Here is a 15,639-nt window from a genome sequence, read left to right as displayed (position 1 = left end):
AAAGGGATTTCTTGAGGTGGCTTCAAAGTTCTTGGCTCATCAATATTTGAAACAGTCTCTGCATAAGGCGTATTAATGAGGGAAAAGACAAAAAGCTAAAAATACTTACTTCAGCTTTGTGTGCGAAGATAGCTCTTCCTTCCAATTGAGAAACAAAGCATAAATGAGATACCACGCAGTGCCAATGGTTAATGCATGAAAGCATTCGCTAATGCAAACTACAGTGTGTGCTCAATGCAAAGAAGCAGTTTTTATTAGGCCTCAGTGAACAAGGGTTATTAAAAAAGCATTGTTTCTGTCTGCCAATGTTCCAGTACATGAAACATTTTGTGAAGTACTCTGGCAAAAACAAATTGTTTTTACCAGCACAAAACTGGAGCCGTTAAGGTCTATCAGATGAGGAAATATGGTCTTGACCTTTAGAAGTGTTGTCTAACCCCTCTTTCTAGACATAATGCAGTATTAACATCACTTATTGCTATACCAAGCTTAGTTTATTTAGAAAGTTGTGACTAAAAGTAAAGGGGAAGTGATGTAACAAGCTTTGCTTCAGGCAACATGAACATCGTAATGAACAATTTCAGTTTAGGTTTCAGGTTGAGGTGTCGAGCGTAACGGTGAAGTCTTATCATCTGTCATCTTTCATCTGGAGCATCGCTGGAGAGCAATAGCATGAAGAGGTCAGAGGGGAGGCAGGTCACTGTCATACACTCATCTGCTTTTACTAGGAGGGAAAATACCACAAAACAGCCTCTGGGGTCGAGAGTTACGGATCTCCGTCTGAAGATGGAGTAGGTTCATATTAGTGATCTATAGGCTGAAATGCAGTTCTGAAAAATAATGAGACAAGGCAAGATCTTGGAAAGAAGTAATTAATCTTTTATAGGGATGTTGAAAAATTTTCACATTTTTTTATTATCAACAGAGCTTTGGGCATGATTGTCAATGGGCATTGATATATATTATATAAAGTAGACAATATAGAAAAAGTTTTGCTTTTGTAACACTCCTGGAAAGGTGTTTAATTTTACTAAATTGGAAATCGCCTACACCTCCTACCCATTCTTTATGGATTAAAGCTATTTTTATTTTGTCCAACTAAAGGAACTTCTGGTTATTTCTATAAACTCTTTCGGTCCTCTTCTAGATCGTTTATAAAAGTGAAATATTTCTAAATACCTGAGTATATTAGTCCTCCGGTAGTAGCCCTTTCCCTCCCCCAAGGTGTAGATTACTAGTCTACTTCATCTTAAACCACATTTTCTTACACCTGTAATGTTAATGTATATATTTGTTTGGATGGCTTTTTATGGCCTTATATTTATTTTTCTGCTTATGTAGAATTTTTTATGTTGTTAAATTGTTATTCAATACCGATTTTTTTATGCTCCCCCACCGTTTTGTCTGTTGTGTTTGTGTGTGTGTGTGTGTGTGTGTGTAATAAGTGCATATACATGTCATCAATCATTCTATCATTCTCCAATCATTCTATATCTGTAATTGTTTGGTGTAACCTGCTGAGGTGGAGAAAATCAATATAAAGTGAGGCAAAAAAAATGCAATTTGAAAAAAATAACAATGAGACCATATTTATAAAAAGAAAAGAAAAGAAAAAAAAAGGTAATTATCTTTTACAGTTATGACCAAAAATAAGTATGTTTAATGTCAACAGCTATTTTGGCATGATTGTCATAATTTATATCATATATATATATTAGTGCTGTCAAACAATTAATCATGATTAATCACATCCAAAATAAAAGTTTTTTTGTTTACATAACATATGTGTGTGTGCTGTGTATATTTATTATGTATATATAAATACACTCACAGGCATGTATGTATTTAAGAAAAATATGTTGTTTTAACTAGATTTATATACAATATAAATTCTATTAATATAAAAATATATACGTAAATAAACTTAAATATTAAAATGCTTTACAGTCATAAATGCATTCAGGATGAATTTGAAACATATTTCCAAAAGAAAACCAATTAGCGCTTTCCGCACGCAGATTTCCTTTGCTCTGTCACAAAACCAGACGTGCTTGCTCAGATACTCGCTGCTCTCGTCCGGAGAGAGTGTGCGCACTTAAAACGTGTCTCCTCTCACTTAAACTGCGTCCTGTGCACTCACAACTCTCTTTATTAGGGGTGTAACGGTACGTGTATTCGTACCGGACCGTTTCGGTACAGGGCTTTCGGTTCGGTGCACATGTGTACCGAGTGACCGAATGCAATATTTTGTTTGCGGAACATAGGCACATTTTCGTGTTTCCAAACGAACATATTAAGTGGCGGAAGTCTCCGCGTTCAGCGCAAATCCCGCCCTGCAGCTGATTCTAAGGCCGGTGACACACTGGCTGCGTGGCGTGAGCATGCGTTTCTGCTGCGTGTCAGTTGCTTCGCGTTTTCTGTGTCTTTACACACCAGAATCGTGCCTGACGCGGCGCTGGCGCGCTGCTGCTACTGTAGGTGACATAGAGGGAGGCCGCCGACAGACCAGGATCTTGTCTTCACGACAACAATATCTATACTTCATGTTGAGCATAAATATAAAGCCTACTGATAAAGGACACCGTCAACAGTATTGACGGCAAAATAGACTATGTTTGACAGGTGCAATATGCCAGTGTATCACCGGTCTAAGGTTTTCAAAAAGGCATCACGCGAGTGTGAACATCACTACAACTAGGAAAAAGATGATTGTAATTCAAACGCAGCTCCCATCGGCATTTAAACAGACCTTTGCTCTTAATTCCGATCGGTCCAACGCAATAACGAAATCTGAGCAGGTCTCAAAACTGAAACTGTTGATGCTGCACTTCACACTTTGGAAAATTTATATATATTTTTTAAATATGAGCAGGACTACAAGCTGGGATTGGTAATGCTGCACTGTAATCATATTATTTATTTATATTTTTCATTATATTTTATTATATGATATTGGTTTGAGACTGAGAGTATTTTATTTAGTGGAGAATTTTGCAGCAGTATTTTATTTCTTATTCTTTTTTTATGTTATTATAAATTATATTTTATTATTTATTTTATTAAAAAAGTATTTAAAAAAAGTGTAAACAAATTGTTAAAAAAAGTTTATAGTAATAAACAACCTGCAGTTTCATTTTTGCATTTCTTTCCCTTACTGTACCGAAAATGAACCGAACCGTGACTTTAAAACCGAGGTACGTACCGAACCATGATTTTTGCGTATCGTTACACCCCTACTCTTTATGCTAGGCGCGTTGCGTTCTGATTGGATCAGAGATCATACTGCGGAAGGTCAGGGTTTCGCGGAAAATCATGCTATAAATTTAGAAAAAGCACACGCCCCAAATCATGATTTTATGACGATTTCTATTAATCGCACAGCCCTAGAATGAACTGGCAATGAACCGAAAATAACTCAGGCTAGCACCGCTCAGCAAAACAGGAAAACTAGTTCCAGGCAGAGCTCGGCAGCGGGTAAACAGTCAGCGGAGCAAACAGTCAGGAGGAAACATGTTGACAACCATTTATGCATGTTTGAATTTGTTGTTCTGTAGCATATGCAGCAAAAATATAAATTGGTGGTTTATTCTTAAATCAATCAGCGAAGTCGAATAGCGGAAGCATAGTTACAGTTTAATATTATTTTTTGTTATTTAATTATATATATGAAATTATTTTATTATGTTATGACTTAGACATTTTTACATATATTAACAAAATTATTATTTCTTTTAATAGTAATTGGCGGCCCACCTGCAGTACCAACGCGACCCACTAGGGGGCCGCGGACCACAGGTTGAAAACCACTGTTTTAGACAATGGATTTTTCATGAAAAAAAAGTCTTTTTTCTGCCTGTTAACTGAAACATTTCAAGGTAAGTAACCTATTTAAATTAATGATACATAAGTTTTAAATTTTACTTAGACCTATGACTTCCAAAAATTATGAAAAAAGACAAATGAGGTGAAATAAGTGTATTGCCGCATTCCATCCAACAAAGCTTCCTTTCATTTACAGTGTACTTTTGTTCCTCCCTACAAGTCCAAATCAGTTAAAGGGTAAAGGGTGGTAAAATTTACACACATTAGCTGCAAATATTGCCACAATTTTCTGGAGGGAGTGAAAACTGGTTTAGTCTGTCTCTTAGTGCAAATGATAGTAGATCCCCACAAAGACTGTAAGCTGAGTTTTTTTAACTTGTGCTTTCTCTGTACTTTTGTCATTTAAAGGCCTTCGTGCAGAAATTGTCTTTAAAACCCTTCCTGCCATCTGCACCATACCACACAAATGGAAAAATGGTGTGCACATCATACACGGAAATGAAGCGGTCCTTCATTGACATTCAACCTGTAAGCAAAGGCAAAAATTTAATTTACAGTGCCCTGTGTTGTCAAGTCACCTTTATTTAATTTGTATAAGACACACGTTGTACAATACAAATCGTTCCAAGAAGATATTTTGAGAAAAAAGGGATGACAGGATTTTCATTTTTGGGTGAATTATCACTAACCAATTTAAATTCGCTATGGCTTTTAACTCATTTAAATTCACTCATTTGTAAATTGAGTGTATCAATGAAATACCATCACAATGCATGTTAACTGAACTTTTTTTTAACATTTTTTTTATTCTTTTAAGGTTGGCACTTATTAGTGCTGTACTTGAATCATGAGACAAGCCAGAATCCACATGTCCTGGTGCTTGGTGACAAGAAAAACTCCTCCCAAGTTTTTATTATTTTAAATGGGGAGGCGATGGAACAGGAGATGATACTACAAGCAGTCGATCTGTGTTTCAAACTTTTCTTTGTATATGACATCTACTACCTAAAGCCCTCTGCTCCCATTTGAAAGTTTTTGGAACAGACAGTCTTTAATACTTTCTTCTGCACACTGTCTCCTCCTTAAAAACTTTGTATTTAGTAATCAGTAAAAAACTTTTTTATTTTATTGATCATTAGTAGGTCCAGCAGCTGGTATATTTTTTATTATTATTACTTGATTTTATGATTATTTTTTGTTTTATTATTATATGTTATGTTAATTTTATTTGACAGTCGTCACATTTACCAAGTGTGGTAACCCATATTCGGAATTTATGCTCTGCATTTAACCCATCCAAGTGCACACACACAGCAGTGAGAAGTGAACACACCCCCAGAGCAGTGGGCAGCTATATATCCAGCACCCTGGGAGCAACTCGGGCTTCAGTGCCTTGCTCAGGGCACTTCAGCCATGGGTACTGAGGGTGGAAGAGAGCGCTGGTTATTCACTCCCTCTCACCTACAACTCCTGCCAGCACCGAGACTCAAACCTGCGACTTTCAGGTTACAGGTCCAACTCTCTAACCACAGCTGTGAACTGTATTTGCACATTTGTGTTTTGATATGAATATTTATTGACACATTTGTACATCTTGAAAATGTCAGTTGTATTTTTACACATTCTTGTACATTTAAATAAAATATTTTAAAATGTATTTGTAAATGTGTTATTTGCATATTAAAATAAAATCTGTAATTTACAACAAAGTAGTTTCAAAATATGGTTGTATTAAGTAATTTTTAATTAAAATACTGATGTTAATTAATATAAATAATTAACTCAACTCTTGGGTAACTTTTAACCCAACAGAATTTTAACCCAATGGGTTGGGTTGAAATAACCCATAGATGGGAAGGTGCTATACCAACCCATAGTTGGGTTACAGCTTGGGTTATTTTTAACCCAACATTTTTTAGTGTGTGGTGAGCACTAAGTAACAACTCTACCATTTCCATGGGAGTTGCCCCTGGGATGTTTAGACGGCTGTCTGTGACAGTACCCCTTACGGCCAAAAGGCCTAAGCTACATAACCAACTTCATTGTTAGGGCCTCGGCCCAGGGTAGAGCTGAAGACTTGGAATCAGGAAAGATTCCTTTAAAGGGATACTGCTAAGAACCTAGCATTTCTACCAAGTCTTGCCTGTCACAAAGGGGCTACCGCTAGCTTACGCATAAGCTTGCTGAAAGAGCTGTCTCAACAGTTCTCTAGTAGCAACACCCTGTTTAGATAGGTATCCGAGGATACATAGGTGGTGTGGTGCCCAAGATGAACGGGGCTTTTACCAACTCAAGAAAGGGCACGAAGCAACCACGCAAAGCCCTCACCATATAGGATTTTAGAAAGAACGCAGAATATTAGCATACGAACTTACCACAGTGTGGATTTCAGAAAGTATGCAAAGACTTCACGTTCACACTTACCATAGCATGGATTTTCAAATACTGTTCTAAGGAGGAGCTATCGTGGCACTCTGATAGAGCAGCTCATAGATGGAGTGTTGCATCTCAAAACAGTATGATTGAGAGTCACCAACTCGATCTATGGAAACAATACTAGAGCGCTCTGGGGAAAAAACAGAGAACTCAGTCTCATATGAGAGGAGAACTCAGAGCTCAGAGTAGCGCGCTCATAGGCGACCCTTTTTTGGAATAAGGGGAGCGCTGCTAAATTACCACGAGAATCACCCAAATAGCCCCTCATGTTGAGGGAAGCGATGCTTGAGGTGTATAAACACATACACACTGGCTGAATGGAGCCCAAGGAACCAAAGTCTAATCATCTCAAGAAAGGGAACGAAGCGGAGCTTGTAACCCTTATCGTACAGGATTTTTAGAAAGTTCGCAGAGTCTTGCGTGCAAACTTACCACTTATGTGGATTTTAGAAAGTGCGCAAACTTTTCACGTGCACACTGACCACCATGTGGTTTTGAGAAAGTAAACAAAGCTCAGCGTGTTCCTAAGCATCACAGAGGTGCTGAATCACATAAGGCAGCATATACAAGAACACTTCTGTAACTGCCACCTCCACTGCCCGCTGGATGCGACAGCACCACTAAGGGGCCAGGAGACCCCTCAGGGTGACCTGGCCGGACATCCATGAAATTCCCTGCAGTGCTGTGCCAGGCCTGATGATCAAGGAGGCTCCCTCAGAAACCTGTGATCTCAGCCACCTAATACCGGAAGATGAAGCCGGATGGCTGGTGCTCGCAAGTGTTTAGTTAACACTGTAACTGAGTACTGCAAAGGAAACTCACAGAGTTTATTAGTAGACACGTAACCACCAGCAATTTAATACACATAAGTATATACAGAGAGGGTTACATTTACTCACCCACCCTCCTGCGCTGGAGCCCCGCTCAAGGGGCGCCTCCTTTTAGTCTGGACCATCAGTAGGGTGGTTGCTATGAACATAGAACCATAAAAACATTATAGGTCCAGCATAGGAGACTGTTATGTGAGAGGTTTCCACCTAACCTCGATCAGGTGGAGAGCTGGTGGTTACAGGGGAATTAGGAAGGGGAGGATAAAGGCAGAAGTTAACCCTCTGAAGCCGATTAACGCATATACGCGTTATGAGGCTATTTTCTCCTGATAACCTCTTAGACTCCAGAGGGTTAAAAATCCCCAAAGGGAATGAGTAGATACCTACCGAAATCAATCCGATTCGGACGAGAATGCTGCCTCGTCTACATCACACCCCTTAGGTTCTGCTTACCTCCTCATGACCCATGATTCCTCTAACCCCTGCCCGCAGGTGGGGGAGGAGTGCGAGTTGCGACACTAGCCTTCTGTGCCTGTCTTTGATCCTCAGATCGAGACAGGCCAGGACCCCTATGTTGTTCGGGCTCAGACCTGGACCTTCGTGGAACGAAGGATCTGAAAGCAGCAGAGCGCACCTTCGTCTCCCTGAACTTCTCAAATCGCCGTCTCAACGGAAATACCGAAAAGTTCAGAAGGCGAAACCTGAGCATCAAGAAGAAAGCCTTTTCTTTCCTCCCGATGTCTGCCAGGTTCATCCACAGATGTCTCTCCGCTGCCACCATGGCCGCCATAGTCCCGCCCATGGCGGAGGCGGCCTGCTTGGTAGCAGGGAGAGAGATCCGTGGTGCAGTGCAGCTCAGCTACCTGATCAGAAAAAAGGCCCCTGCCTCTATCCAGGTCTCTTAGCAGATAAGTCTGATATGCTTTAAGCACCAGCATCGTGTGTAATAAAGCCACAGCCTGACCTGCCACTGCGTATGCCTTGCCATTTAAGCGAGATGATTTTCTGAAGGGGCTTAGATGGCAAGGAGGGAGATTAAGAGAGGATGTTTCCCCTGCAGAAAGAAAAAAATTTCATAGATAAAAATTATTTATAAATTATTCATAATTGTTAGCTCTTTCTACAGGGGGCATTCCCTCATAGATGCTTTCACGCATCACCTCGATGTCGGCAGATTACTTTCATGCCGAAACCGATGGATGCGAGAAGAAAACAGCTTCTTTCATTTCTTTTTAATCTCTGTATGGAGATCATGCAGAAATGAAAGGCTCACCTGAGCTGGAGGGCTGTGGTCAAAAGGTAATTTTCGCACATTAACCTCCAAAAGCTCTACATACGCAGGGCAGGAGAATTGAGAAGGCTCAGCCTCAGCTTCTTCATCATCCTCAAATATCTCCTTCTTTTCCAGGGTAAAAACCCAGCAGAGCACTAACCTCAGTATCAGAAAATGTTAAAGATATAACATCATCCTCCCGAGGCTCTCTCTCATCTGCCTTTTTTTTTTTTTTTACGAGCGCGAAGGGGAAAGTCCCTCTTTAAAACATTCAGACAGATCCACCTCTATTCTCACAAGCTCATTCTCCTCCGTGCCTCAGCACGGACAGGTCCTGAATCGTGGGAAGCAGATGGCTGCCTTTTTTTTCCTTTTTATTTCAGAAGAGAGAAGAACGAGAGCGGAGCTTTTTCCATTGAAAAAACGCTCACAATACAAGCAGATTGCCTCCTCAAAGACATCGTGTGCGTGCTCTTCACCCAAACAAATGACGCAAAGATCGCGTGTCTCATCGGGTGTCAAATAACGCCAACAGGGATGCACACATTGTCTAAACGCTTGCTAGTTGTCGCCATGATAAACAGAGAAAGATCGCCCTTACCGGTTCTTTCAGATGCACGCTTCAAACAAAACAGTCAGTGAAGTCGAAGAAGATTAATGACGTGCTCTCCCGGTGCTTATTTATAGTCGTGCCGGTAGTGACGTCGGAGGCTGTCGCCGGCCAACAAGTTGGTGTTTTTTCAATGTATGCTTCAGACACGGGTCACGACTTTGGGGGTGTTCCCCAAAGCGACCCCTAGAGGACGCTGTTCGCAGTTCCCTTGAAAGGGAAATCCACTTAGTTATCACCAAAGCTCTCTATATTTTGCCATATATCATTAAACCGTTACACTGCCTCAGAAGCCTGTCCGAAATCAGTTTTATGAGGTGCCTTCGTGTAAAAACGCTGCCTGAAAAAAGTAATTTCCTGATATGGCAGCAAGATGGCAAGTCACCTGCCTAAGTTTTCAGATGCAGCCATTGTCCGATCTCGTAGCCAGTACATTGAATTTCTCCAGTATTCTGCTACTAGCATTGACTTTCCAAACCAAGCCTTATACTAACCTCTTTGATTACCTGATTCTCCTAGACTCCTGTGTTTCCCCAGCGATTCTCCAACGTGCCTCCAGCGACTCCTCTTCCAAGTCCTCCTCTCCTCTGTCTCTCCTGAGGTGTGTGCAATGTTAACCACATTCTGGTAACCCCACCTGTCATACGGAGTATACCCCGATCACAATACCTAGTTCAATGGATTCATTTACATACCTGCTTTTAATAAATTAACTTGTTAACATCTTACCTTCTGTCCCTGAGTCCGTGTGTTACAACATTATGCAGTTTTTAAATTGATTTCTAAATGATAAAATGTATATTTGTTGTAGAAATATATTCATTTACACTATGACTGTCGTAACTTGTGTTATAACATATTTATTCAGATTAACATTAAATAATTAAGACATCACTGACAGGTAAAGTAAAATATGAGTATATAGTCTAATTAATTTCACAAAATGCTCTTCACCAGTCAAGTCAAGTCACCTTTATTTATATAGCACTTTTAACTTTACAGATTATGTCAAAGCAACGTCTCTAGATTACGTATGTAACCCTAGTTCCTCGAGGGAACGAGACGCTGCGTTGAAAAACGCTTTGGGGAACGCGCCCAGTGTGAGCGACTCTGAATATCCTGTGTAATCAGTCCAATGGAAGAGCGTGACGTCACAGGCGGGGTGACGTAAGCGACCAGGAAGCTATAAAAGCAGGTTCCACGCATGTGGCGTCAGCTTCGAGTACCAGCAAGCGCCGGCAGTGGTGCCGGGGGTATGGCTTCGAGGAACTAGGGTTACATACGTAACCTAGAGACGTTCCTCTTCAGGAACTTGAGCTGCGTCGAAAAACGCTTTGGGGAATGAGTACCAACGCCGCCAGACTACCAAACCCCTGCCTAGTGTGTATCCAAAGAGCACAGCTCAGGACAGGAGGACAGAAGCGCCTGGAGTGACTGGCATGTCTAGGCCATAGAATTTAACAAATGTAGAGGGCGTGGACCACCCCGCAGCATTGCAGATGTCCAGCATGGATACACCTGCTAGGAAGGCCTTGGAGGCCGCCATACCCCGAGTAAAGTGAGCCTTGGCTCCCGACAGCAGGGGACGACCAGAGGACTCATAGGTAGCGTTGATAGCCTCGACTATCCAACGTCTAATAGTCTGCTTAGAAGCAGGAGAACCCCTCTTGGGGAGACCGTAGCATACAAGCAATTGGTCAGTTTTTCTCCACAGGGCAGCTCTGTGGACGTATGCGTCCAGCGCTCGAACTGGACACATACAATTTAGCTTCGCTTGGTCAGGCTCCCGAAAGGGAGGAGGACAGAAGGCCTGCAGCACTACAGGTCGTGGTGTAACAGAGGGAACCTTAGAAACATATCCCGCTTGAGGGTATATGAACGCTTTGGTCATCCCCGGTGCAAACTCAAGATAAGTAGGGGCCACAGAGAGGGCCTGAAGATCTCCTACTCTCCGCAGAGAGGTAATAGCCAACAGAAAGGAGGTTTTAAGTGTGAGATGTCTGTCTGAGATATCTTGGATAGGTTCAAACGGGGGTTTGCACATTGCCTCTAACACCACAACCAAGTCCCAAGGGGGAATAAGGGACCGTACTGGAGGTCTCAGCCTCAGTGCACCGCGGAGGAAACGTGTAACTAGGGGGTGTCTTCCCAAAGACTGACCATCGAGAAGGGCGTGGTAGGCCGCAATGGCCGCCACGTAGACCTTCAGCGTGGATTGGAGGAGGGTCTCAACAACCTCAGTTGAGAGACCAGCTGCTAACAGTTGTGCCCCCTCAGGGGCCACACCGACAGCTTCCACAACTCCGGGCAAGGTTGAATTATCGTACCCTGCGCCTGCGAGAGTAGGTCTGTCCTGATCGGTATCTCCCACGGAGAGCTGTCGAGGAGCGAGACTAGATCTGAGAACCATACTCGGCCGGGCCAGAATGGGGCTACTAATAACAGACGGACCCCGTCCCGGCGTACTCTCGCCAGAACTCCCGGGAGCAGAGCGATAGGGGGAAATGCGTACAGACGAAGCCTCGGCCAGGTCTGTACCATAGCGTCCAGTCCCAGAGGAGCTGGATGAACTAGAGAGAACCAAAGGGAACATTGTGATGTCTCTAGAGTCGCAAATAGGTCTACTTGAGCCCTGCCAAAAACTCTCCATATCTGCTTCACCACCTCTGGGTGAAGTCTCCATTCCCCGGGCCTCGGCCCCTGCCTCGACAGTATGTCTGCTCCCATATTTAATTTCCCAGGAATATATACTGCTCTTAATGAGAGGAGTTTGCTCTGGGACCACACCAGGATCTGGTGCGCCAGCTTGTACAAAGGGCGCGAACGCAGACCTCCCTGGTGGTTGATGTAAGAGACCACCGATGTGTTGTCGGTGCGCACCAACACATGGTGACCCCTCAGGTCTGGGAGGAAGTGCTTCAGTGCACGATAAACTGCTAGCATTTCTAGACAATTGATATGCCACGTTAGATGGCGACCGCTCCACAGACCACGGGCAGGGTGGCCACTCATGACTGCACCCCAGCCGGTGAGGGATGCGTCCGTCGCTAGTGTCACACGGCGACAAGGAGCTCCCAGCACCGGGCCCTGATTCAAGAACCAAGGTTTCTTCCACATGTCTAAGGTACGGAGGCAGTGCCGCGTGACCCTGATAGTGCGAAGTGGATTGCCCCTCGGGGAAAATCCCTTGGTCCTGAGCCACCACTGGAGGGGTCTCATGTACAGCAGGCCAAGAGGTATTACGTTGGACGCAGCTGCCATCAGACCCAACAATCTCTGAAACTGTTTGACAGTGAGTGACTGGCCTTCTCTGACTCTCTCGACTGAGATGCGGATCGACTCGATACGAGCAGTGGACAATCGTGCCTGCATCGCGGTCGAATCCCATACTACGCTTAGATAGGTGGTTCTCTGAACCGGAGAAAACACACTCTTCTTGGCGTTCAGTCTCAAACCCAGCTCCCCCATATGTGCGAGAACGACATCTCGAAGCCGAGCCGCAACCTGCTCTGACTGAGCTAAAATCAACCAATCGTCGATATAGTTGAGAATGCTGATGCCCTGCATGCGCAGGGGGACCAGAGCCGCATCTACACATTTTGTGAACATGCGGGGTGAGAGTGCAAGGCCAAAGGGAAGTACTCGATATTGGTAGGCTTCGCCCCCGAAAGCGAACCGCAGAAACTTCCTGTGTTGTGGAATGATGGAGATGTGAAAATATGCGTCTTTGAGATCTATTGTGACAAACCAGTCCTCTGATCTGAGCTACAACATGCTTGATTGTGAGCATTCTGAACTTCAGTCTCATAACTGAACGATTTAAGACCCTCAAGTCTATAATCGGACGCAGTCCCCCATCCTTCTTTGGAACTATGAAATACCGGCTGTAAAATCCGGACTCCCTGTCCTGAGGAGGGACCACCTCGATGGCCTCCTTCTCTAATAGGGTTTTCACTTCCTGTTCCATAACCAGACCCTGCCTAAATAATCTACTAAGGGAATCAGTCTCTTGAGACTGACTTCTGGTGTAAGAGACCCCCGCAGGGGCGGCGAGCTTCTCAGCCCCGCTACGCGCACAGGCGGAGGATACTGAGACCGATGCTCGCTGGGGGCGCTGAGGCGGGACGGGCACCGTGTACTGCGGTGTGTACTGCTCTACCCCAGCAGAGGCCGCCCTCTGAAACCCCGGGCTTTTGGCGTCAGGGTTTCTTGGCCGAGGACTTCTTAGCTTCAATAACTGCCCTGAGATCTAGCTTTGGCTTAGAGGACCTCGGCCGAGAGCGTCGCTGGGACTCTCGTTCCCGACACGGAGGAGCACGAGAGGCGATGCTCTGTATTTGGGCCTCGCGATGCAAGGAGCTAGGGTGCGGCTGGGGCATCTCCTTCCGCCCAGATGCCCCAAAGGAGCGATGAGGGAGGAACTTATGGAATGCCGCCGCTTGTTTGCGGGCCTCCTGAAACCTATCGACAACAGAATTGACTGCGTTGCCGAACAGGCCAGTCGGCTGAATCGGGGCGTCCAATAGGCAGACCCTGTCCCGCTCTTTGATATCAGACAGGGTCAACCATAAGTGCCTCTCCGCGGCCACCATCGCTGCCATGGACTGCCCAATCGCTCAGGCGGTCTCCTTGGTGGCACGGAGGGAGAGATCAGCGGTCCTTCTCAGCTCTGAAATATCGTGGATCTTGATCTCCTCTCCCTCATCTAGCTCCTTAAGCAGGTCGGCTTGGTATGCCTGTAACACCGCCATGGTGTGCAGACACGCACCAGCCTGACCTGCAGCCGCATACCCTTTGCCCACCAAAGCCGACGTTGTTCTAAGTGGCTTTGAGGGCAATGCCGGGGCCTTTAGAGACGAGGCCGCGCCAGGGGACAGATAGCTCGCGAGCGTCTGTTCCACCCGGGGCATCGCTCTATAACCGTGCTCTCCCATCCCCACTACATTTCCATAATAGTCAGACGAGGGAATGTAGAGGCGGGCCGAGAATGGACGTTTCCACGATCTGGCGATCTCTTCGTGCAGGTCGGGAAAAAATGGAAGGCCCCGGCTGGGAGGTGGCTGACTCGCGCGCAGGAAGCTTTCGTCAAGCTTGCTTGACATAGAGATAGGGACTGGCCCGTCTCCATTCCCTCCACCAGATCGACTTGCGAACCCCACGAGTGCAGCCGCCGTTCTGCCTCGCCGTTCTTTTATAGCTTCCTGGTCGCTTACGTCACCCCGCCTGTGACATCACGTTCTTCCATTGGACTGATTACACACGATATTCAAAGTCGCTCACACTGGGCGCGTTCCCCAAAGCGTTTTTCGATGCAGCTCGAGTTCCTGATGAGGACCTTAACAGCATTAAATAGGAAAATAGTGTGTCAATAATGCAGAAAGGCTGCTCATCATTGTTTTAAATGATGTCATCATCCAGATCAGTTTAAATAGTGTCTATGCTACGAGTCAATGATTTCGCTGAAAATTAAGTGTCCCCAATTAAGCAAGCCAGAGGAGACAGCGGCAAGGAACCGAAACTCCATCGGTGACAGAATGGAGGAAAAAACTTTGGGAGAAACCAGGCTCAGTCGGGGGGCCTGTTCTCCTCTGACCAGACGAACCCAGCAGTTCAATTCCAGGCTGCAGAAAAGTCAGATTATGCAGAAGAATCATCTGTTTCCTGTGGTCTTGTTCCGATGGCTGTCTAGGAGACAAGGTCTTGATGGTGGATCTGTCTCTGGGGCACATCTAGTTGTCCTGGTCTCCATTGACATTCAGGGCAGTAGAGATCCTCTCACGTACTGGATCTGGGTGACTGCAGTGACCATCTGATCTGGATACAGACTGGATCTGGTGGCTACGGTGACCTTGGAATAAAAGAGAAACAGACTAATATTAGTCAAAGTCAAAGTCACCTTTATTTATATAGCGCTTTAAACAAAATACATTGCGTCAAAGCAACTGAACAACATTCATTAGGAAAACAGTGTCAATAATGAAAAAATGATAGTTAAAGGCAGTTCATTATTGAATTCAGTTATGTCATCTCTATTCAATTAAATAGTGTCTGTGCATTTATTTGCAATCAAGTCAACAATATCGCTGTAGATGAAGTGTCCCCAACTAAGCAAGCCAGAGGCGACAGCGGCAAGGAACCGAAACTCCATCGGTGACAGAATGGAGAAAAAAACCTTGGGAGAAACCAGGCTCAGTTGGGGGGCCAGTTCTCGTCTGACCAGACGAAACCAGTAGTTCAATTCCAGGCTGCAGCAAAGTCAGATTGTGCAGAAGAATCATCTGTTTCCTGTGGTCTTGTCCTGGTGCTCCTTTGAGACAAGGTCTTTACAGGGGATCTGTATCTGGGGCTCTAGTTGTCCTGGTCTCCGCTGTCTTTCAGGGATGTAGAGGTCCTTTCTAGGTGCTGATCCAGCATCTGGTCTGGATACATACTGGATCCGGGTGACTGCAGTGACCCTCTGATCTGGACACAGACTGGATCTGGTGGCCACGGTGACCTCGGAACAAAAGAGAAACAGACAAATATTAGCGTAGATGCCATTCTTCTAATGATGTAGCAAGTACATAGGGTGTTATGGGAAGTGTTTCCGGTTCCGGTTTACCTAATTAATGCAGCCTAAAAATCCTTTAACGGATTTGGATAATTAGTGTGGATGCCATTCTTTTAAT

Source organism: Carassius carassius, chromosome 28 (genome assembly GCF_963082965.1).
Source record: "Carassius carassius chromosome 28, fCarCar2.1, whole genome shotgun sequence".
Lineage (NCBI taxonomy): Eukaryota > Metazoa > Chordata > Actinopteri > Cypriniformes > Cyprinidae > Carassius > Carassius carassius.
The sequence above is the reverse complement of the archived record's forward strand: the minus strand, read 5'-3'. Positions refer to the sequence as shown.